This window comes from Apodemus sylvaticus, chromosome 5 (genome assembly GCF_947179515.1).
Source record: "Apodemus sylvaticus chromosome 5, mApoSyl1.1, whole genome shotgun sequence".
Taxonomy (NCBI): domain Eukaryota; kingdom Metazoa; phylum Chordata; class Mammalia; order Rodentia; family Muridae; genus Apodemus; species Apodemus sylvaticus.
The window spans coordinates 140,273,683-140,295,903 of NC_067476.1; the positions used below are offsets into that span (position 1 = coordinate 140,273,683).

The 22,221-nt window shown below is 41.9% G+C and overlaps 1 protein-coding gene across 1 annotated transcript in view; it reads left to right on the top strand.

Moving 5' to 3' along the window:
• Positions 1-344: 344 nt before the first annotated feature.
• Positions 345-22,221, top strand: part of Raly (RALY heterogeneous nuclear ribonucleoprotein) — a 75,093-nt gene continuing 53,216 nt past the window's right edge. The window contains exon 1 of the mRNA XM_052184016.1: positions 345-436. The gene's annotated coding sequence lies outside the window, so the exon portion shown is untranslated. The remainder of the gene's footprint in view (positions 437-22,221) is intronic.

The following is a 22,221-nucleotide window of genomic DNA, read 5'->3' on the forward strand; positions in this document are numbered from 1 at the left end:
CCGGCGCGAGGGGTGTGCAGGGAGTCCACGCGTCTGGAGAGCCCGGCCCGTGCGGGGCGGTGGCGAGGACTGAGTGCTCGGGTGGCAGGGTCCGACCCGGAGGACAGAGGCGAGAACGGAGGCCGGAGCCGGGGCGGCGGGCAGGCCGAGCACAGAGGCCCGTCCAGCACTGTCCCTCCCTGTGCTCGCCCGGGTGGTGGCGGCCGAGCGAAGGACTCGCGGCTGCGGGGCTCGCGCCTCTGTCAGTGCGGCGGGGCGCGCAAGCAGCGCGGAGCGTGGAGCCGAGGGGAGCCGAGGGGGCGGAAGCGGTCGCGATTCTCGCGCGTGTGCTCGGGCTCCTCACGCGGCGGCCGGGGCCGCCTCTTCCCTCCCGCCCTCCGGGAGCAGACGCGCCGTCGCCTTCGTGCCACGCGGCTTCCTGCAGACCTCAGCGCGGGTGAGTGGGGGCCGCGGGCCGCTCCTGAGGAGTGCGGGCAGGTTGTTCCTTGTGCCTCTTCGTTCCTCACCTCCTCGGGCGGGCTGTTGCCTATTTTTAGAAACTCTTTCTTTCGGTCGTTCCGGGAGTCCCGGGAGCTGGAGTAACTCTCGGCCCCCTCCCTCTGTGCTCCCTCCCAGGCCCGCCGCCCCGGGTCGCCTGCCCGGGGCCACCCGCGCCCGCCCCCGGCCGCCTGGCATTTGCAGCTCGTCTCTGGTCGGCCGGCCGGGCCCGGGCCAGGAGTTGGGGGTGGGCCGGTGCCCGCTCGGAAGTTGGAGTCTTTTGTGCTCGCGCCCCGCCCCGACCGGCGAGGGGAGGAGGGGAGGGAGCGGAGGTTGCGCCGGGGAGGCCTCGGGCGGGCTGGGGCCTGGCTCTGGCCTGGGTTGGGGCCCCGGGTTTCTTCCGGCTTTCCAGTCGGTCCAGCTCTTTGGGTTCCCTTAGGCGCGCAAAACTGGTCCTTTCTTTTTCCTTACGGGTCTGAGCGCCTTTCTCGCTACCCCAGCCTATCCTTTGCTTGTTGTCTTCTGGGGCGCGGAACGGAACGACCAGCCCTCGAACTGGGGCCGCGTACCCCACTTTGCTCCAGCCCGAGCCTTAGTTTTCACCTGGGTGAAATGGGGTCAACAAGAAACGCAGCCTCTCAGGGTGCTAGTGAATTCAGGGAGGGAGTTAGTACATGGCAGAAGCCTTAAATGCCAACAGGTAACGTTTGATGAGACTGACCCAGGAACTTAGTGAATGTGTCGCCTAATGTCCACAGTGGTCCTCCAGAGTTGGCCCTACTCATAGGAGTAGAAATCGAGGTTCAGAGACATGAAACCGCCATAGAAGTACGACACTGTTAGTAACCGTTACTTACTTCCTGATACGAGCATGTGTCATCTCTTTGTGCAGAGGGCATTTTGATTTACCGTTAGGTAAGAAAGGTAGGTTCCTCCCTGGGACATTGACTGAGAGACATGGATTGATCTGCCATAGATAAAATCCCCTTTTGTTGATATCAGAACTCAGAGGGAAAGTGGTTAGGATGAAATTTTTGCTGGTGTTGTGGTTGGACGGGTCCAGAAGTCTCAAGTCTCAGACATAAAAGTTCTGAGGTGTTTGGCTTAAGGACCTCATGGAAGTTCACCCTTTACTTTGTAATTGCATGTCTCCCTCAAACCCCCCCCCCCCCACCACCACCACCACCTCAGTCTTGTATGTTCTTTATGGTCCTAGGGATCGATCAGTCAGAGATGTAGGTAGCTCAAGACATCTTTAACTACCTGCCTTTAAATAGTGTTAATTTTCTTTGTCTTCCAATAATGCCTAGAGGGATTAAAGTGAGCTAAAGTTAACTTTGGCATCTGTTTTCCTTTTTGCGGTGAGTTTGATACTGGCTGTGGGGATCTGGTTGTTGAGAAGGTTCACAGGTGTACATTAGTTCTTTGGACCTGTAGGTCTACTGTGTTTCATCCATTCCTTAAGATTCTAGGAAACAGTAATGGTGAAATGTAGGAGGTTGATGTCTCCATAGACCACCCCTTCTTCTAACTGGCCCTTGCAAAGGGGAATGTTTATAAATGGAGTACCTTGGTGATTACAAGATTCCTAGTAGCCTTTCTTTCAGTCTATTTTTGTTGTTATTACTTCTCCCAAATGTTGCCATTTGTTGAATATGATGAGCTACCTTTTCAGGCCTCAAGATCAGGAATCTCAGGTAATTGGACATCTCAAAAGACCCTGTGTAAACTCAGCTGCTTTTTCTGTCTCAGTGTCTAAAAGGCCAGATGCCTGTAGTTTCTTATTACCAATTTTGCTTTAGTTTCCTAATGGTTTAGGTACTCTGCTATAACCATTATCTGATTTCTAATCTTGTGTGAAGTCGTTTTCAGGGCTTTATTTATGCCTTTGTAGTGTCAGGCAGTGGAGACAAGATTAGGACATTTGCCTTAGCTGGTGTTCTACAAAGAGCTGAGCCACTTCTTGGGGCCCTTTGAGTCTCTTTCCTTATGTGTAAAGTCTCATAGGGTGTTATGGAGACTACAAGGAAATAGTTGTGAGAATGCTTGTTACCATTAATAATAGCTCACCTTTATTAGTTATAGAACTGAAGATTTTTAGTGAAAAGTGTCATTTAGTCCTTGGAGCAGTCTATGAACTAGGTATTGTCCCTGCTTTACAGAAGATCAGGCTTAGAGAAGGGTTACCTGATTTGATTAGGGCCAAGCTGGATTCACTCTGCAGACAGTAACATTGATGCTTTAAAAAATTGTGGTATCAGATATGTATGCCACATTTTAAACAGTTGGCATTGTAACAGTTTTACAGTGTGCAATTCTATGGGATTAAGTATATTCATATTGTTCTATAGCTGACATCACCAAATTATCTTACCTTTTCCTAACTGAAATTTTCCTGGTCATATGCTAACTTCTTGTTGAAGACTCCTGGAAAACACCATTCTGTGTTTTGGTGTAAATTTGACTACCCTAGGACTTTAACAGTGAAGTGAAATAATTCAATCTTTCTCCTTTTGTGATCACCACAGCTAGCATTTCCTTCATTTTACAGTGTTGAATAAATGCAGAATGATTTACTAGTTCTCATCTGCAGCAGTGACATCCCCAGAGCAGGAATGCAGGCCAGGTTGTGCCTCTGGCAAAGCCCCCTTCTCCACTCTGTAGTTCAAACTTTATTGCTGAAGCCAGTTATGGATTATATTAGCGCCTGTATTTTCAGATGAGATCTATTCTTGAACTAGAACCCCGACATATTCTTTGATTGTTTGTCCATGTTTGTTTGCCATTAGGGTTGGGCATCCGAGCCGTAGTGATCAGGAATAGCAGAACTATGACAGCAGCTTGGATTAGAACTTGTCAGCTGATTAAGTGGATCACCTCAGTGACAGGCTCACCTTCTGTGTCTCTTCTCCTTCCATAAAGGCACACAGAAGGGACTGTTGGGAGTCTGGAGTCTTAGAAATTCTTATGGCTCCTCACTGCTGTGGTTAGAGTGGGGCTAGGTGTTACATGTAGTCTTTCAAAATAAACTTTGCTTTGTCTGATTCTGTGTCTTGTGAGATTTTTATATTTATGAAAATGTTTGGAATTTTGTTCTGATGGTAATCTGGCTTTGGAGTAGGTAGTATTCCAGAGACGAGGAATAGAACAACAAACATAAAAATCTGATAGCTGACTTTGCCTGTAGTCATAGTTTGTTGAATAATATGTTTGATAAAGTACCATATTTTTTTTCTTTTGTGGTGCTTGAGAATGAACCTGGAGTTCATGCCTGGGAGATAAGCCCTCAAGCACTGAGCTAGGTCCTCAGTTTTGAATACAGGCTTACATTTTTTATATGTATAGGTGTTTTATCTCCATATATGTGTGTGTACTATGTGTGCAGTGCCCAAGGAGGCCAAAAGATGATGTCATATTTTTTTAGAACTGGAGTTGCAGGTGGTTATGAGCTGCCAATGGGTGGTGGGAATTGAACCCAGATACTCTGAAGAACAGCCAATGCTCTTGCTGGATGGATATTTAGACCAGACTTGTAACATTCTAGATGACTATTTGAATGGACACATCATTATTGGAAAGTTTTTTTTTTCATTTATTGAGTTAAAAATTTTTTGAGACGGGGTTTTACTATGTAGCTAAGACTAATTTGGAACTTGGGGTGTATCTGTCTCAGCTTAGAGTTAAAACAGTTTTCACAGTTGATGCCTGCTTTCATAGATCAGTTTTGAGGCATTTACTAAGCATGGTACTAGGCTCCAGGATTTGGGCATACATAGTCAGGCAAAAGAAACAAGCATATGAGAAGTGTTATGACAAGGACAGGACCTTATCCTAAGGTGAGGGGGCTGTGACTTTCTGCATCTTCTTAAAGGCTATGTCACTAACCTACTAGGGGAGTAGACTTAGGGTTGAGACCAGTTTTCCAGGTACGGTATGACTGGCTCAAGGTTCTGGTGTTTCAGATGACAGTACACCTAGAGTAGGTGTGAATGAAAAGGTGAACCAAGTAACAAGGCAGTGGTTGTTGGAATGGAGGATAAGGAAGAAAGCTTGTTTTAACCTGTCATACAGATAAGGGCTTGGGAACTGAGGAAATACAGAAAGGAAGGGTGCGGGTTTGTCTTTTTTTTTTTTTTTTTTTTTGGAATTTGGTTTATTTGAGACAGGGTTTCTCTGTATAGCCCTGGCTGTCCTGGAACTCACTCTAGGCAACAGGAAAACAAAAGCAAGTAACAGAGCTCAAGGAGCTCCCTTTCTATAAGAGCCCCAGATCACAGGCTGGCCTCGAACTCAGAAATCCTCCTGCCTCTGCCTCCCAGAGTGCTGGGATTACAGTTGTGCGCCACCTCCACCCGGGCAGTTTGTCTTACTGTGTTGATTATCTTGTATCTGCTTTCATTGATCTCTCATAGATAAGAGTTTTCAATCAGGGCTGAGGCCAGTGGTGAAGGGAGATGGGGATTAGAGTGACTTCAAAATCTAATATTTTGGCTAAACCAATGGTTTTCAACCTGTAGGTCGTGGCCATTGGAAAACATATTTCCAGCAGTCTTAGGAACTGAGATAGCGCTTAGTAGCAAAATTACAGTTAATGAGGTAGCAACAAAAATAATTTTATGGTTGTGGGTTGCCACAATATGAAGAACTGTATTAAAGGGTCCCAGTGTTAGAAGGTTGAGAACCCCTGGATTGAAGTGAGTGATGAAAACACTAGTTTTAGAAAAGGGAAATACTAGTTCCTAGGCATCTAGATTCTGTACCACTGCAAAGACTGCTTTTGTTAGGCTAGGATAATCTTATGTTTTCTCTAGATAGCATCTTATAATACTCTGTGCTGTTCTATAAGTGGTGTCACCTAAGCTAGGCAACAGGAAAACAAAAGCAAGTAACAGAGCTCAAGGAGCTCCCTTTCTATAAGAGCCCCAGATCACAGTGACTTTTGGCAGCAGGGTGGGGAGAGGAGAGGGTGGTGGGGTTAAGCAGGGCAGGACAGGATGGAATTGTATCAGGGACTTTTTAAATAGAGATAGGGGTTTGGAGACTGGTTTTCCAGACCTTATATCAGGTGGCAAATTCTCAGGTTTGTTCATCTGGATAACTAAGTTCTCTTCTAGCAGTAACATTTTTCGACTAGATAATTTAGATACTCTATCGCTGAAGATGTAGACACAGCAGTTGGATAGAGAGGAGATAGAGGGCTTTCATGTGAGTGCCTGAAAGACAGGTGCTCAACTTTTAGCTTCATGTTAGGAGAAAACAACAGCAGTAATGCTGGTTTGTTTTTCTTAAGTGGCGAAGGAAAATTTGAGATCTGTGTTCACAGTGCAGTGCACAGAGGACAGAGGGAGTCCTAAGTTGGAAGTTACTGAGTGGCCGGAGGATTATCTGGTCTTGTCTATTGCTTCTAAGTGTGTTGGCTTGGAATGGGCCTCTTTCATTCACTGATCTGTTTTCCTCATAAAGTAATCTAGGAGGTCTCCGAAATTCTATAAAGGCCTAAAGATTAGAGAACTGGTGACAGAACAAGATTAGAGGTATCTTTTTTCATTGTTTCCATGGCACTTTTTCTTCCATGTTAACTGTCATTTCATAATTACTTTTATAGTAATACATGTGTTATAGCTCTTGGAAGGAAAAAGAGGAAAATGAGATGTGGTCCCTTTTTCTAGTTCTTCATCTCTTGAAGAGCACTTTGAGTTGTCTGCTGTCCTGCTCTGGATGGGGTAATGAATTGAGGTTGTGACTGAATACATGGGTTTCTTAGAGGGCATATGTACTGGGAATGTTGAGAGTTGATGAAAGTGCAACTCTCGTAGTCCTCTTACCCTGTCTAGTGAGAGCATCAGGGTTAAAATAAATAGCATTTGGTGGGCTTTTGATGCTGCTGAACTCATATAAGTTACAGTTACTTAAGACTGTAAAACAAGGTGATAGGGCTAGATAATCTTTTATTGTATGTGTATATGCGTATGATGCATTTGTGTCAATGGGAATGTCTGGGTTATGTCTCAAGTGTGGTGATCTTTTGGAAGTCTCTTCTCTCCTTTCACCCTAAGTTCTGATTATGCCATCAGACTCTTCATTGATTGCAATCACTCTGACTTGTGAACCATCTAGCTAGCCCTGGAATAATCGTGATATTTATACTACAGTTTTATGAAAGTGGCATAGGAAATTGTCTCTGGAAGGAGAAAGGGTTTACCTAAAATATTACAGATATCTCAGGGTTAAATTTTGGGATCATCAAATATATTTTTTATTATATAAACAGATGGATATTGCTTTTTAGAGTGGAGTGAGAGATAGCTGAAAATTATAAGATTAATTTACCAAATTGTCTGCTGAGTTCCAATATACTCTTAGAACTGAAGTCCTTTGGGACAGACTTGGGAGCCTAAGACTGTATAGAACATTACATTTAAATATGTAAAAAACTGTCTGAAAATTTCATAATAAAAGGAAAGTATAAACACTTAAATATAGCACAACAATAGTGTGAAAATAATAACACCAAAACATGCTTGTTTGTGTGGTTTTTTGAGTCAGGGTCCCTGGAGCTCTGGCTGTCCTAAAACTTTATAGGCAGAGCAAGTTGCCCTTGAGATCAATCTGCCTTCCACCTTGTCCATAATAGGATTAACAGTGTGTGCTAGCATGCCTGGCTCCCAAGCAGGCATTTTTGCAGTTTTAGCCTTATGAGATAGGTACCCCTACTGTAGACAATGGGCCCTTGAAATGACATCTAAATGAGTAGTTCAGTTTGTCAAGCCAAAAATGATTGTTTTACTCCAACAAATATTCTCTTTTAAAAAGCCAAGTTTAGCAGCTTAATGTTTTTGGCCAGGTTTTCTTGATTCTGGAGGCATTTATCTGGTATTTAGCTGTCTCCTGTTTATTAAAGATTTTAGTAAGCTTAGTAAAAGGCGATGTTTGCATGGTTTCTCTTGATCTGTTTGTCTAGTTTGATTTGAAATTCTTTGTGCCAGTGAAAGCAATCCCAGCAGTAGAATTTAAAAGGGTCATTTCTTTAACTCATATTTTTGTAAGTCTAGATTTTTTTTGTGTTAGGTCTGATCATGCTATACTGAGAAGTCATATTTTGCTGTTCTGACAGACCATTTTCAGGCCTTTGACTTTATTTTTCTAGATAGCTATAAGCTACCTCTGACGAATGGTGCTGTCAATATAATCATGAGGCCTGTGCATGAATCAGTGGAACTTAAGATTAACTTTTCTTAAAACCCTAAAGTCTCACCTTAAGTTGGCTTTTCACACCAATTGAAATAGCCCTTTCTATAGTTAGGGTCGTGAATAGGGTTACTGTGCTATCTTGGTGATGTAATATGATTATGTTTGGAAATCCCAACAGCTTATCTTCTCTTCCTAAACTCACCTAGTCATTGCAGCAATTTCGTGTTTCTACTGTTTGTTCTCCTAGTAGAGAACATAAAAAGCAAGCAAGACAGGATTCTTTCAGTTCTGAGAGGGGTCAGTAAAATCAATCAGGGATAGTTAGATGGCATATTGGGTAAAGAAATTTATTTGCTCTAGGCCTGACGACTCAGAGTTTGATTCCTGGGAGCCACATGTTGAACAACCAACTCCTGGCAAGCTGTCCTTTGACCTCCACATGGCCGTTATGATGAGAACATTAGGCAAATACTTTCTACATAAAATTTAAACAACAGTAACAATTTGTATCCCATTCTTCCCTTTGCTTCTCTGGCCCAGATACCTGAGGTGTAAGTTCAGACAGGAAATAGCATAATTGATGAATACCATCACTAGAGGCTTTGATTCTCTGAATTCTGGTGTATTGATCTGTTTTTGGTATTTTCCCTTCTCCTTTTTTTCTGCCTGTTAACTAGCCAGTTATTTATCTTCCATTTCCAATGTGTCCATATCTTATGAGCCCAGTCTCTGGCATGTAAAGTCCAGAGCATTAAGATAGGGGAGAACATTGACCTTGTTGAAGGTCCAGACATCCGCCTCGGACCTTCTGTAATTTCGGTATCAGATCTTAGGCTGGCTTCCAGAAAGATTTGGTGTTGTTTGGTGTTATCTTTGGGTATAAAATAGGACTTTGTTTTATTTGCAATATTTGAGTTATGTTTTTTGGAATTTGATCAACTTGTAATTTATTGTGATTAAATTGTGATTCTCAAAGTTCATCATTGTGACTGCCTTCTTTGACTGTTTTGCTGCATGGAGTCTTAGAAAATGGAAATAGAAATAGAGGAAACAAAAAAAACAAAAAGAAATAGAGGAAACATGGAGGTTCTAATCCTGAAGAACTCTTTTTTTCAATAATTTATTACATCCTGATCACAGCCTCCCTCCTTTTGGTCCCCCCCCCCAGTCCCTCCCCTTTTCTCCCCTACTCCTCTGAGAAGGGGGAGCCCCCCCCCCCCAGGTATCACCCCACCTTGGCACTCCAGGAGCAGGCCCATCCTCTCCACTGAGGCCAGATAAGGCAGCAGCTCCGTTAGGGGAATGATACTCGCAGGGGCAGGGGCAGGGGCAGGGGCAGGGGCAGGGGCAGGGGCACCCACATGAAGATCAAGCTGCACACCGTCTACATATGTGCAGAGGGCCTAGGCCTCATGCTTGCTCTTTAGTTGGCGGTTCAGTCTCTGGGATTCCCCCAAGGGTCCAGGTTAGTTGACTCTGTTGGTCTTTCTGTGAAGTCCCTGTCCTCTGGATCCCTCAATCCTTTCCCCGACTCATCCACAAGACTTCCTGAGCTCCATTTAATGTTTTGCTGTGGGTCTCTGCATCTGTTTCCATTGGCTGCTGGGTGAAGCTCTCATTCAGAGTATCATTAATATTGTCAGGGATTGGTTCTTGCCCATAGGAGGGTCTCAAATTGGGCCAGTCATTGGTTGGCCATTTCCCCCGTCTCTGCTCCATCTTTGTTCCTGCATGTTTTGTAGGTAAGACACATTTGGGTCAAAGATTTTGTGAGTGGGTTGGTGTCCTGTGTCCTTATCCCTCCACTGGGAGTCCTACCTGACTACAGGAGGTGGCCACTTCAGACTCCATATCCCCCACTGCTAGGATTCTCAGCTAGAGTCGGTCACCTTGTAGACTCTCTGAGGCCTCCCCCAATCCTAGTCTCTGACAAGTCCTAGAGATTGCTCTTTCCCCCAATTTTCCTTCTGTTTGCTCTCTACACCTGATCCCAGAACCCCTCTTAAGGGAGAAAAGTTACTTAGGATGGTTCATGATTTCTTGCAGCAATTTAGCGTTGCCTGAGGGGTCTAAAAGAATAAGTTGGTTCTTGAGATGGCTCAGTGGGTGACTATAGAAACCTGGCATTCTGAATTCCCATCACCATTCTTGCAAAGGTCTAAGGAGAGAACCAGCTCCTAGAACTTACTCACTCTCCCTCCCTACTCCTCTCATAATTAATGGGGCTGAGGAGATGGCTCAGTGGTTAAGAATACTTGCTGTTCTTCTAGAGGACTCCAGTTTGATTTTCACCATCTACATGTGAATCACAGCTGTCTCTAACTCCAGTTTCAGGGAATCCAATGCCCTGTGGGCACAAGGCACAAAAATGGTGTACCAATAAACATGCAGGTAAAATACTCATACACATAATATACAATCATACAATAATTAAAAAATAAATCTTTAAAAATAGTTTTTTAAAAAAATATTAAGAAGCGTGTCTCCCTCACCCCCATGCCCACCCCCCAGTTTTTCAAGACAGGGTTTCTCTGTGTTAGCTGTCCTGGAACTCACTCTGTAGACTAGGCTGGCCTTGAACTCAGAAATCCACCTGCCTCTGCCTCCCAAGTGCAGGGATTAAAGGCATGTACCACACTGCCCACCGCTTCTCTCCCCCCAACCCACACACACAAGAAGCATGTCTCTTGAAGGTTAGAGATAATGTTGAAGGCAGTGGGTCAAATTGGAGTCCTAAGGCATTTTCTGGTCCTTAGTGACCCTATAAGTAAGTCTCTTTGGGGGAGATAAAAAATGCTGAGAATAAGGTGGTGTAGTATCTTTGACAACTAAACTTGGGACAAGAAGGTCTACTTTTCTTATATGGCACTAATAAACTGGAGAAATCATTTTTCTCACTGAACTTCCATTTTCTCATAAGATGGGGTTAATAGTCTATATCTTGCTTTCCTTAGCATGTAAGGAAAATATGAGGAAAATGAGGTAATGTATTAAAAGTGCAACATAAAGTAAAATGGTGAAGCAGTTGTAATGTGGCGAATCTGTGAGGCATTGTCAGAAGGAATAGGTAGTAAGTGGCAGGGACTTCCATAGGCTTTGGCCTGTAGTTATCTGAGACAGCAGGAGTAATCTGAACTGATCTAGAGTAAGGAGAAAAATCACTTGAATATTTGAGTTAGGTTGGTCTTGTATAAGGATGGTGAATGTTGTTTGTCTTTGTCCTCATTTCTAATATTCTGTCTATGATTACAAGTGATTAAATGCCAGTATTTCTTTCTGTTTCTGGACTATATTACCCAGATTCTATCTAGAAACAGCACTCAAATATTTTCTTTTTCAGTTAAAGTAAATCAATCCTTCCTTCCCTCTTCTACTTTTCTTAGAAGAGAGATAGATGATGGTTTGTATGATGTGAACATTGAACAGAGAGACAGATGAATGACCAGAGTAGCATCAATGTTCCTGGTAATGATTAGCAGGAGGGAAGAAAGAGGTATCTTAGTTGGGGTTTCTTCTGATGCTGTGATAAAACATCATGACCAAAAGCAACTTGGGGAGGAAAGGGTTTATTTCATTTTACAGCTTCTGGTCCAATCATCCAGGGAAGGCAGAGGCCACAGAGGAACTTCCTGGCTTTTTCCCATGGCTCACTCTGTCTCCTTTCTTTTCTCTTTTCTTACATAATTTTAGAATTATTTTACTTGATGTGTATGAATGTTTTACCTGCATGTATGTATGTTCACTGTATGTGTGCATGGAGGTCAGAAGAGTGAAGGGTCCCTTGGATCTGGAGTTACAGATGGTTGTGGACCACCAAGTAGGTGCTGGGAACTAAGCCTATATGTCTACAAGAATAACAAGTGAAAAAAAATTATTTTATGTATATGAGTACATTGTCCCTATCTTCAGACACACCAGAAGAGGGTGTCAGATTCCATTGCAGGTGGTTGTAAGCCACCATGTGGTTGTTGGGAATTGAACTTCAGAAGAGTCCCCTCCTCTCCCCTCCCTTCCCTCCTCTTCCTTCCCCTTCCCTCAAGAGTTATTTTTTTTTTTTTTATTTAATCTATATGAATACACCAGAAGAGGGCATCGGATCCCATTACAGATGGTTGTGAGCCACCATGTGGTTTCTGGGAATTGAACTCAGGACCTCCAGAAGAGCAGCTAGTGCTCTTAACTGCTGAGCCATCTCTCCAGCCCCCTCAAACCTGTTTTCTTATCTATCCAGGACCACCTGCACAGGGGTGATCTCATTCCTAGTGAGCAGGGCCCTCCTACATCAATCATTGCCTGTAGGTCAGTCTATGGAGCTATTCTTTTTTTTTTTTCCCTTTTCTCTCCCCCTTCCCTTTTTCCCTCTTGCTCTGGCCCCACTCGTTCTGACCCCTGCCCTGGAGCTATAAGATTTTTCTTCCCATGTATGTAGAGAGTTTGTGTTTTCTTAAAGTGGAAGAGAAGGGAAACACTGAGACTCTGTCTCTTAGTTCACCCTGTTACTTGTGTATTTGCTCAGGGAAAAATGACCATTTCTTTGTTAGCTTTTATCCTGCCAGTGGAACTTTGCTGGGTGTTTTTTACCAAAGCACTTTGAAGGCTTCCATGAATGTGGATCATGTTTTTTTTCTTTGTTCTATGAGCAAATATTAGAAAATGTACCTTAAATTACCTGGCTGAGGGGAAAAAAAGATGACCCCAGCTGTTCCTAGGGTTAAATAGTACTCAACTCTTGATTCTTTGTCTGTGGGGCATATGTTAAGAATCAAGGGATTTTGGAGTTTCCACTAGAGACATGAACCAGAGGAATATTAGGCTCCTGGTCAATTTGAATATTTATTTAAAAAAATCTGGCCTGGGTACTGAATCTGTCTTCATATTAATAGTTGCAGTGATTGTGTGCCCATTTTGTAATGATGCCATACTTAATACCATGTATTTGTGCTCACAGAGGTGATAAGTTATATGCTAACCCCTTACGAATCTTTTTTAGTTCTGTCTCAGCCCTACAAAGGTAAATTCTGTTGAGTCCTGTAAGCAGGTGGTGGTAGGTGGTGGTCTGTGACCATAAATATAGTTGGGAGACTTCTTAAATAAAAACCAAATGTTTTTCTAGCAATAAATCTTCCTGAGATTCAGTTAGTGTTTCATGGGTTACTCATCTTTTTTCCTCGTTGGATAGAGGTGTTTTTGCTTTTGTAGAAATATTTAAAGACTCCAGAGGCAGTAGAATAATGGAGTACTATCTTGCTTCATGAGTAGCCAACATTTATGTGGGACTATTCACTCCAGTGTTATCAAATGAAGGCAGTTTTACTCTTTTGCAAAGAAAATTTTAGTTGTGGACTTCAGAGACCTGCCCTTTGAGAGAAAACAGTTTTTTTACCCTTGGGAACAACCCAGTGCTTTCTATTCTAGAACTCTTCAGAGTATTTTATTCTCTAGATCAGAGATCAAAAACTGGCCACCTACTTGTTAGGCTCTGAATATGTGTTGTCTTTATGGTTTTTGTTTTGTTTTGTTTGTTTGTTTGTTTTTAGTTAGACCCTGAGATAACCCTGATGTGCATTACAAGAGTGACAGATGGCTGGGCGGTGGTGGCACACGCCTGTAATTCCTGCACTCTGGGAGGCAGAGGCAGGCGGATTTCTGAGTTTGAGGCCAGCCTGGTCTACATAGTGAGTTCCAGGACAGCCAGGGCTATACAGAGAAACCCTATCTCGAAAAAACCAAATCTAAAAAACAAAACAACAACAACAAAAGAGTGACATGTGAATGGAGATTTATTTTTGGTTAGTGTACAAAGTAATAGATGTCCTTAATTCACTTTCATACATATATTACAGTTTGTTCTTATCCCACTTCCCTACTGCCCTTACTTATGTTCCCTGCCCTTTTGTTACTGGTCCCATCCTTTTCCTAGAGTCTCCCATTTCTGCTTCCTCCCCTGCCCCTTTCCTCCCCTTTCCTCTCCAATCCCTTACAGTAAGATTCCTCCTTCCTCTCCTCCTCTCTCCCCCTCTCTCTCCCTTTCTCTCTCTCTCCCCCTCCCCCACCTCCTTCTCTCTCTCTCTCTCTCTCTCTCTCTCTCTCTCTCTCACACACACACACACACACACACACACCCTACAATATACATACAAGATAAAATGTGGTTATTTGAGTCTTGCTTATTTCTCCAAACATTGATCTTCAGTTGTAGCCATTTTACTGTGAATGTCATGATTTTACTTTTCTTTGTGGTTGAGTAAAATGTCATTGTGTATACAGAGTGCATTTTTATACATACATTCATCTATCAGTGGCTAGGTTGGCTCCATTTCCTGGTTATTTTTAGTAGTGCAGCAATAAACATGGATGTTCAAGTATTTTTGTAGTGTGTGACTTAGAGTCCTTTGGGTGTACATCCAGTATATAGGCCACATGGTAGTTCTATTTTAGGCTTTTTTTTCTTTCTTGGAACTGCCACACTTTAGTATAAGTGGCTGCACCAGGCTACAGTCTCACCAGCAGGAGCATTTCTCCCTATATCCTCCTAAGCACTTGTTTTGTTTCTCTGATGGCTAAGAATAGTCACTACTTTTTCAGATATTTAGTGGTCATTTGTATTTGAGAACTGACCAGTTTATTGGCTATTGGGGTGAGTGTACATCCTAGGCCAGGTTGCTGGGGGATGCCTCATTTGAATAAGGAGAAATTCCAGGTGCTGCCTGATATGACCTTAGAAAAGGAAAGGAATTTTAATTGACTACTGGGTTACATGATCTCCTTGGTGGGTGAATGTGTGGGCACAGGGTGATGTGCACCAGGGTGTGCAGGCCCAGGGCATGTGGGGAGAGCGATTGTATTTCTACAAATCTCAGGACAAGATTTTCAGGGCTTGGACATGCCTTGACCCCACTCTTGCTCCAGGCCTGCCCCCTACTCCTGTCCCCTCTAAACCAGTTACAGGAGTGGAACTAGGCCTAGGCCCTGGCTATTCTTCATACCTTGAGTGCTCTCTACCAGGGTTCCCTCCCTTTCTTGTGATTCTTTAGTGCCTTGCCTGTGTGTTTTTACTTGGCTTTTTGAGAACCTGTGACTCTGTTCTTTGGGAAATCTTCTGTAGCGTGGAAGGAAGAAGCCTTGAGTTTACAACCTTCAATTATTTATCTTCATGTTTCCTCTTACTGTTTCCATCTGGGTAAGCTCCTTTAAACAACAACATATTTGTCCTAAAGTTTGTGAGAGCCACACTATTAACTTCTTTTTCATTGGTGCCAAGGTGGGAACCAGTTGCTTGTTTTGTTTGTTTTTTCCTTCCACTTTTATCTTGGAAATTTGATGGATTCATTTTGTTACTGCCTGTTGAATCTCTAATTTTCTTTATAGCCAAGGATTAACCTTGAACTTTTGACCTTTCCTGCCTCTACCTACTAAGTACTAGGATTTAAGGTATAGCTGGCTGAACTTGTAACATTGAAGAGACTTCAGCTAGTTATAGTGCTATTAAATTTTCTGAGGGTAAGTGAGGTCCCTTTATTTTACTAGGAACCTTTCATGCCACTATTGGCTAGTCAGTCTGTGTCCTGGCCTCTTGCAGGACTTAACAAAAAGGACAAACTTAGTAGACTTTGTTTTTGTTTAAGCTGACATTGTTCGCTATTCCTAATATTTGTAAACTGGCTGTGCATAGTAAGGGAAGTAGGTCTGATGCCATGACTTCTCATTAAAATAAAACCTGTTTTACTTACAAGTTAGTACCCGTTTCTTTTTCTTGTAGCTGTAATTAGCAGCCCCTGTGTGTGAAAAATAGGCATCTTCTGAGCAAGAAACTTCTGGAAGTTATTGTAACATGGTCATTGTAGGATATGGAGTACCTGACAGGATGCCAGCAAGTGTATAACTCAAAAGGTATTCAAACTAAGCTTTTGTGATGTTAGTTTCTCAGATGTGGCAAACATGTAAAATCTCGGTATACTTGAAGTGTCAATGCACTTGATTTCTTTTACATTTTAGAACTGGCAGTCTTAAAATTCTTTCTTTGCGGGGGGTTGGTTGGGGTTTGGTTTATTTTATTTTTTTGTTTTTTTGTTTTGTTTTGTTTTGTTTTGAAACAGGCTCTCTACATAACCGTAGCAGTCCTAGAACTTTGATCAAGCTGGCCTTGAACTCACAGAGATCCATTTGTTTCTGCCTCTTGGGTGTTGGGATTAAAGGCATGCCCAACCAGAGTTTGCTCTTAATATTAAATTACACAGAAAGGGATTTGTATATGTGTTGCTGAGGATCTAACTTAAGGCCTGATTGTGCTAGGCAAGTACTTTACCACTAAACCAAAAACCCTACCCCATTTCTTTTTTCTTTTTCTTTTTTAAAGATTTATTTATTATATGTAAGTACACTGTAGCTGTCTTCAGACACCTGTCTTCAGCTGTCTTCAGATACCCCAGAAGAGGGCATCAGATCTCATTATGGATGTTTGTAAGCCATCATGTGGTTGCTGGGATTTGAACTCATGACCTTCGGAAGAGCAGTCAGCGCTCTTAACCACTGAGCCATTTTCCCAGCCCCCAACCCCATTTTTAAGTTGTATGGAATGATTAATAAATTGGCATGCATTTTTAAAAAGTGTGTGTGTGTGTACACTTGTATATTTGGGGGTGCAAGCATGCAATAAGTGTATGTGGAAACAGTATCTTCTGTGTACAGGGAGGCTTGGCAACTGACAACTGGTTAATCAGCCCAAGAAATGGATGTGTTTTTTGTTTTGTTTAAGGTTAAATGAGAAGACAACAAAGAATGAAAAGATCATAAAAAGTCTTTTGACCTTCCAGTGGACTAATGTTACTTGACATTATCCAGATCTTGACAACTATTAGAACAGTAAGAAAAATTTTTTTAAAAGAGAGCCTTGTTGTCTCCTAAACTTAAAATTTTAAAGACAGCTCTAGCTTTGAACTCAGAGAAATCTACCACCAGCCTCTGCTTCCTGAGTGTTGAGATTAAAGGTGTTTTCGCCATACTGCCTGGAAATCTAAAGTTTTAAAAAAGCATGATCTATTTTGAATGTTGGCAGCTAACGGGATTTTTTTGTTTTTTTGTTTTTTTTAGTCAGATTTGTGTGGATTGAAGATACATGTTAGTGACCTGTGAAATACACTATTGTTTGGGAATGACATGGCTAAATAGGTAATGGGGCCAGAAATGGTAGACTGTTACTGGAGCCCTTAGAAGCCTGGCTCTGGGTTAGGCCACTTGCCCCCATAAAGAGAAAAGTGATATGAAAAACTTATTTGTGGTTTCAGCCCAACACCGGAGACAAAGCCGTACTCAGTATGTCTGTTTTCCCCATAGAAGTGTTAAAATTTATAGAAAAAGTAGAACAAAAGCAAGGAAATAGGCTTATGTAGATTTATGTGGTTCTCATTGAGTTGAACTGGGACTGGTGTCAGTCACAGAGTTTTAATTCTATTTGTTTTTTGTTTAACCTAGTCAGGGCTTCTGAGCAGGTGTTTATACTGTTAGCATGCTGTTTCTTATAGGGAGTTGAGGCTGAAAAAACCAATTAAGATTATTTTAAATTTTGAGTGAGTTCTATTACAGAAAGAAGGAAGCTAAGAGACTTGATAGTTTAGGACAGATCACTCTCTTTTTGAAGGCTATCCTCCCCTCTGCACAATCACTGATACTTCTGCCCAAAAATCCCACACACTTAATGCAATAGCATCTGCCATATGCTCCTCACCCCAAGGCGCAACTGTTCTCTTCCCTGAGCTTGTCTATCTTCCAAGCAGACCTTTTAACATTAAAAAAAATTTCCCCTTGAGACGGTCTTAATTTGTATTCATGGCTGGCCTGGATCTAGCAGACATTTTAATTTTAAAAACTATTTTTGAAAAGAAATGCCTGCTGACAGATTAGTAAGTGGATTGTTGATTGTTTGACCCATTTATGACATCTTTTCGAAAGAGAGTAGAGGATATTAGATTAGACCAGTGGTTCAGGGGTCGCCTATCCGAGATCCTGCATTTCAAATTGTGATTTTACATCACAGTTCATAACAGTAGCAAAATTAGTTATTGAAGCAATAAAAATTTTATGGTTGGTGGTTACTACAACCATAGGAAGAGTCACAGCATTAGGAATGTTGAGAACTACTGCACTATGTAGATCTGGCCAGCATTAAATTCACTTGCCTCTGCTTCCCAAGTGCTGGGATTAAATGCAAGTGCCACCACATCTGACTGCTTTATGAGGAGTTTGGATTTTTTTTTTCTGTCTCACTAGAGTAGTATAGAATATTTTACCTCACAAGAGTGTCCTATGGGTGGGGCATTTCAGGACATATGGCCTGAGGCCAACAGAGACTATCAAAAAGCCCGACCTGTCAGAAGTGTTGCAGTGATTCCTAATTAGAAATTGATCTGTATGGGCTTGTAGCCAGACCTGGGGAGACTGATTAGCAGGAAATTTATCTAGTTATACATTGTTGTTAGCACCATAGTTCTGAAAGGGTAGTCCTCTTCTGGGACCAGTAGTAGGCAGTGCTGCCCTGAATAAATTGTCAAAAAGATTGGTGAACTTGCATCCTCCTTGGTTATGTTTTCCTCACTAGTTATAGACTACTTCTTCAGATGGAAAAGTCACATTTAATACTTACTAAATGTTAAATAGTGGGTAAGCTCTTTTACAAGTTTCTTCCAATTTATTAGAAAAGGAAATGGAAGCTGAGAGAAGTCAAAGCAAACAGTCTTGACTGCTCATTGTGACATAGCATAGTCTTGGTGGTGGTGTCCAGTAACATTTGAGACACAATTATAATTCCAGCCGCTGAATAGTTTTGTGCCTGGGCCCCACCTTTACCCTTATATACACACACATTAAAGATTGGGTCCTCTTGCAGCCCTTCAAAGATTGGAGGAAATTTTTTAAAAAACCAGTAGTGAGATAGTAATTAGGGAGGAGCTCTGCTTGCTTTTGCTTTGTCATCTCCTTTTTAATGTCTCTAAGGAATGAGCAGGTTCTAATGGAAGTGAAGTCATCTTTTGGGTTCCTTGTTAGGGCTTTTAGAGTGATAGCCTGTTGAAGGAGGAGAAAAGGACTCTTGTGGATATTTCTAGATGTTGAGAACTTGAAGGTTTAACATGTGTTGTGTCAGACCCAGTTCTTCCTATTGTTGGTCATCAACAAATATTGGAAGACTGTTGCCTATATATTAGAACTTTTGGGGGGCTGGAGAGATGGCTCAGTGGTTAAGAGCACTGACTGTTCTTCCGAAGAGCCTGAATTCAAATCCCAGCAACCACATGGTGGCTTACAGCCATCCGTAATGAGATCTGATGCCCTCTTCTGATGTGTCTGAAAATAGCTACAGTATACCTATATATAATAAATAAATACATCTTTTTTTTTTTTAAAAGAACTTTTGGTAGTACTAAGGAATCCTGATAACTTCATAATCTAGCATTATTCAGGGAAGGATACTAACCATAGTAGATTGTGCATACTCTTTTTTTTTTTTTTTTGAGGTTGTCTCATGTAGTCCAGACTGACCTCAAACTCTTACTCCTCTTATCCTACTTCTGACTCCTGGGATTACAAGGGTATGTCACCATACTTGCCTCTTTTTTTGTTTTTGTTTGTTTTTTTTGAGACAAGGTTTCTCTGTATAGTCCTGGCTGTCCTGGAACTCACTCTGTAGACCAGGCTGGTCTCGAACTCAGAAATGCCTGCCTTTGCCTCCCAAATGCTGGGATTAAAGGCGTGCGCCACCACTGTTCGCCTGATACTTGCCTCTTAGGTGTGTGTGTGTGTGTGTTTTTCTTTTTTCCTTTTTTCTTTGTTGGAACTCTTTGTAGCCCAGGCTGGCTTTGAACTCACAGAGATCTGTTTGCCTCTGCCTCCTGAGTGCTGGTATTAAAGGTGTGCACTATAGGCTTTACCTGTGATTTGAAGGAAAAGTAAGAGTTACAGTAGGGAAAGGCACCCTAGGTCAAGGGAGCACAGATAAAGGCATAAAGATATGTTCAAGAACCCAGGGTAAAGGAGTGGACCTTGGAGCAGTTCTTAACATAGAGCAAATCTGATTGAGCCCTCGTCCTTTGCCACATTTCAGTTGTTAGCTATTGGAGGACTGTGATGTAAGGCATATACAGGTAGAGGAACAGTTAGATTTATTAGCAGGTATCAATTGAAATTTATAGAGTTCTATAGAGGGAAGAAGGAAGGAAAGCTGGAAAACCAGCAGTCTTTTGGGCCAAGCCTGCCAGAGGTGCTGAGTTCTTGGCAGTGATATGAAAATTCAGGCCTGGGTAAATTGATTGTTTTTTTTGGCAGAATTTCGTTCATTCCATATAGTCTGCCCCTCCTCTCTGTGCTTTTTAAAAAAGAAATTAATGGAATCTGTTTAAAATACCTCTGAAATGAAATTATATTTTAAACTCTAATTACCCTAATTAAAACTTGACAGCTGTAATCCTGAAATGGCAGATATAGTAAGAACCCCAGGCCTGTGGCAGGCTCAGTTACTCAGATGAAATGTTGTTCTCTTCTGGGCTTAGAAAAGTTCTTTTGCTTTTCTCATCAACACCTTAGTCTTTGGTCCCATAGATTTAAAGCTAGGGTAGCTGCAGTGGTGAACTGCAGGCTTACTCTGGACACAATCTCTGCTTGTGTGCCCTGACAATGGTGATCAAAATGATTGTTACCATATATATCTGATTCTTTTTTCTTAAGTTGAAATTGGACTTCAGCTTCTGAGTGAAATTCTCTGCTTTGAAGACCAAGGAAATGGCATTTGTTAGAAGACTGTTAGCCAGGCGGTGGTGGCGCACACCTGTAATCCCAGCACTCTGGGAGGCAGAGGCAGGTGGATTTCTGAATTCGAGGCCAGCCTGGTCTACAGAGTGAGTTCCAGGACAGCCAGGACTATACAGAGAAACCCTGTCTGGGGGTGGGGGTTGGGGGGAGGAGGAAGACTGTTGATTTAGGGTTAGATGCTGTTTAGCCACCTGTGGTGGTGAGCTTGTAAACCTTACACTCTGAAGGCCGATGACAAGAAGATCACCAGGAATTCAAAGCTAATCAAGTCCTACTTCAAACAAACAAAAACAAAAAATCATAATTTGAGGTTAGGAACAAGAAAGTCTGAAAACAGAAGTCTCTTCACATATTTCTAATTTCTCTAACTTTGTATAATATCGATGAGTGTGCAGTCTTAATTAGTTAACCAGGCTAGCCTCAGGAAAGATCTTAGGATGAGGACAAGGTCTAAGTCTATTAAGCCAACTAAAGTACTACTGAGTTAGGAATTCTGGTAGAATCAGAGAAGTCTGTTAAAATCGCTAGACACTGGCTGCTACTTTTTATGCTAATAGTTAAGAGATATAGTTGAATAAGACATAGTCCCTGTTCCTGAGAACTGTAGAATTGCGGCGGGGCAGTGAACAGCTGTTTGTATATGAAAAATTATGCAGGGCAGAATAAACCTTACTCAGTGTTAGAAAGTTTGAGTGCTTTAATATACGAGGTACTGAAAAAATGAGGTACATAGATACTCAGTACACAGATACAGTTTCTACTTTCAAGAGCACCTAGTAAGTTAAGACAGGCAGGCTTGTGAAAAGTTGATTTTAACACTCAATTTGTGGATGATATGCTGGACAGATTTATCTGAAGCTGGTCAAGAAAAGTGAGAAAATTAATTTTCCACTGATCATCTACAAAGATATACCAAGCTTTTTTCATTTGTTCTTGAATAGGGAATAGCAGAGGGATGGAGAAAAAGCACTGTAGGTATTAGGAAGTAGTTTGGTCAAAGTTAGGAGCTACTAGGTTATGACAGTTGCCATTGGAGTAGTGTACAGGGAAAGGATATGGTAGATGATGAAGGTAGAGCTTAAACTTTATCCAGTAGACAACAAGAATTGAATCCATTGAGAAGATACAGGGCTCAGATAGCAGTATATATTATGTATTCCTAAGAATAATTATCAGTACAATATGATCATGGGCTGTTAAACAGCTATATACCCAAAGAACTTGTTTATCTGTGATTACTTTTGTATTACAGTGATATGCTGAATATTACAGGAATTTCTGCCATACTCCACAAAACCTAAAATTCTGGCTATCCAGCACTACACAGAAAAGGCACTGGTGACACATGAGAGAGGCAGAGGCAGATGGATCTCTGAGTTTGAGGCCAGCCTAGTCTACTGAATGAGTTTCAGGACAGCCAGAGCTAAACAAACTGTGTCCCCCCCAACCCCCAACCAACAACAACAAAAAAAAAAAGAAAAAGAAAAAAAGAAAAGTAAGGTTGGCTGATATTCAAGTTAGTTAATATATAGATTTTGTAAGAAGAAAACATTAAAACTCAGCCTGAAATAGATTGGCAATATTAAAAGAAGTTAGCAACATGATTCAACAGATAACACTTGTTTTTTATGTCTCTTACATTTGTAAAAAACAACTTTGTTGGACTATCAATATCATAGTTAGAAAAAGACATTTGCTATGTAGGAAAATACTAATGTGCTTTCAATAGCTGTGTAACCTTGGGCCAGTCATCCA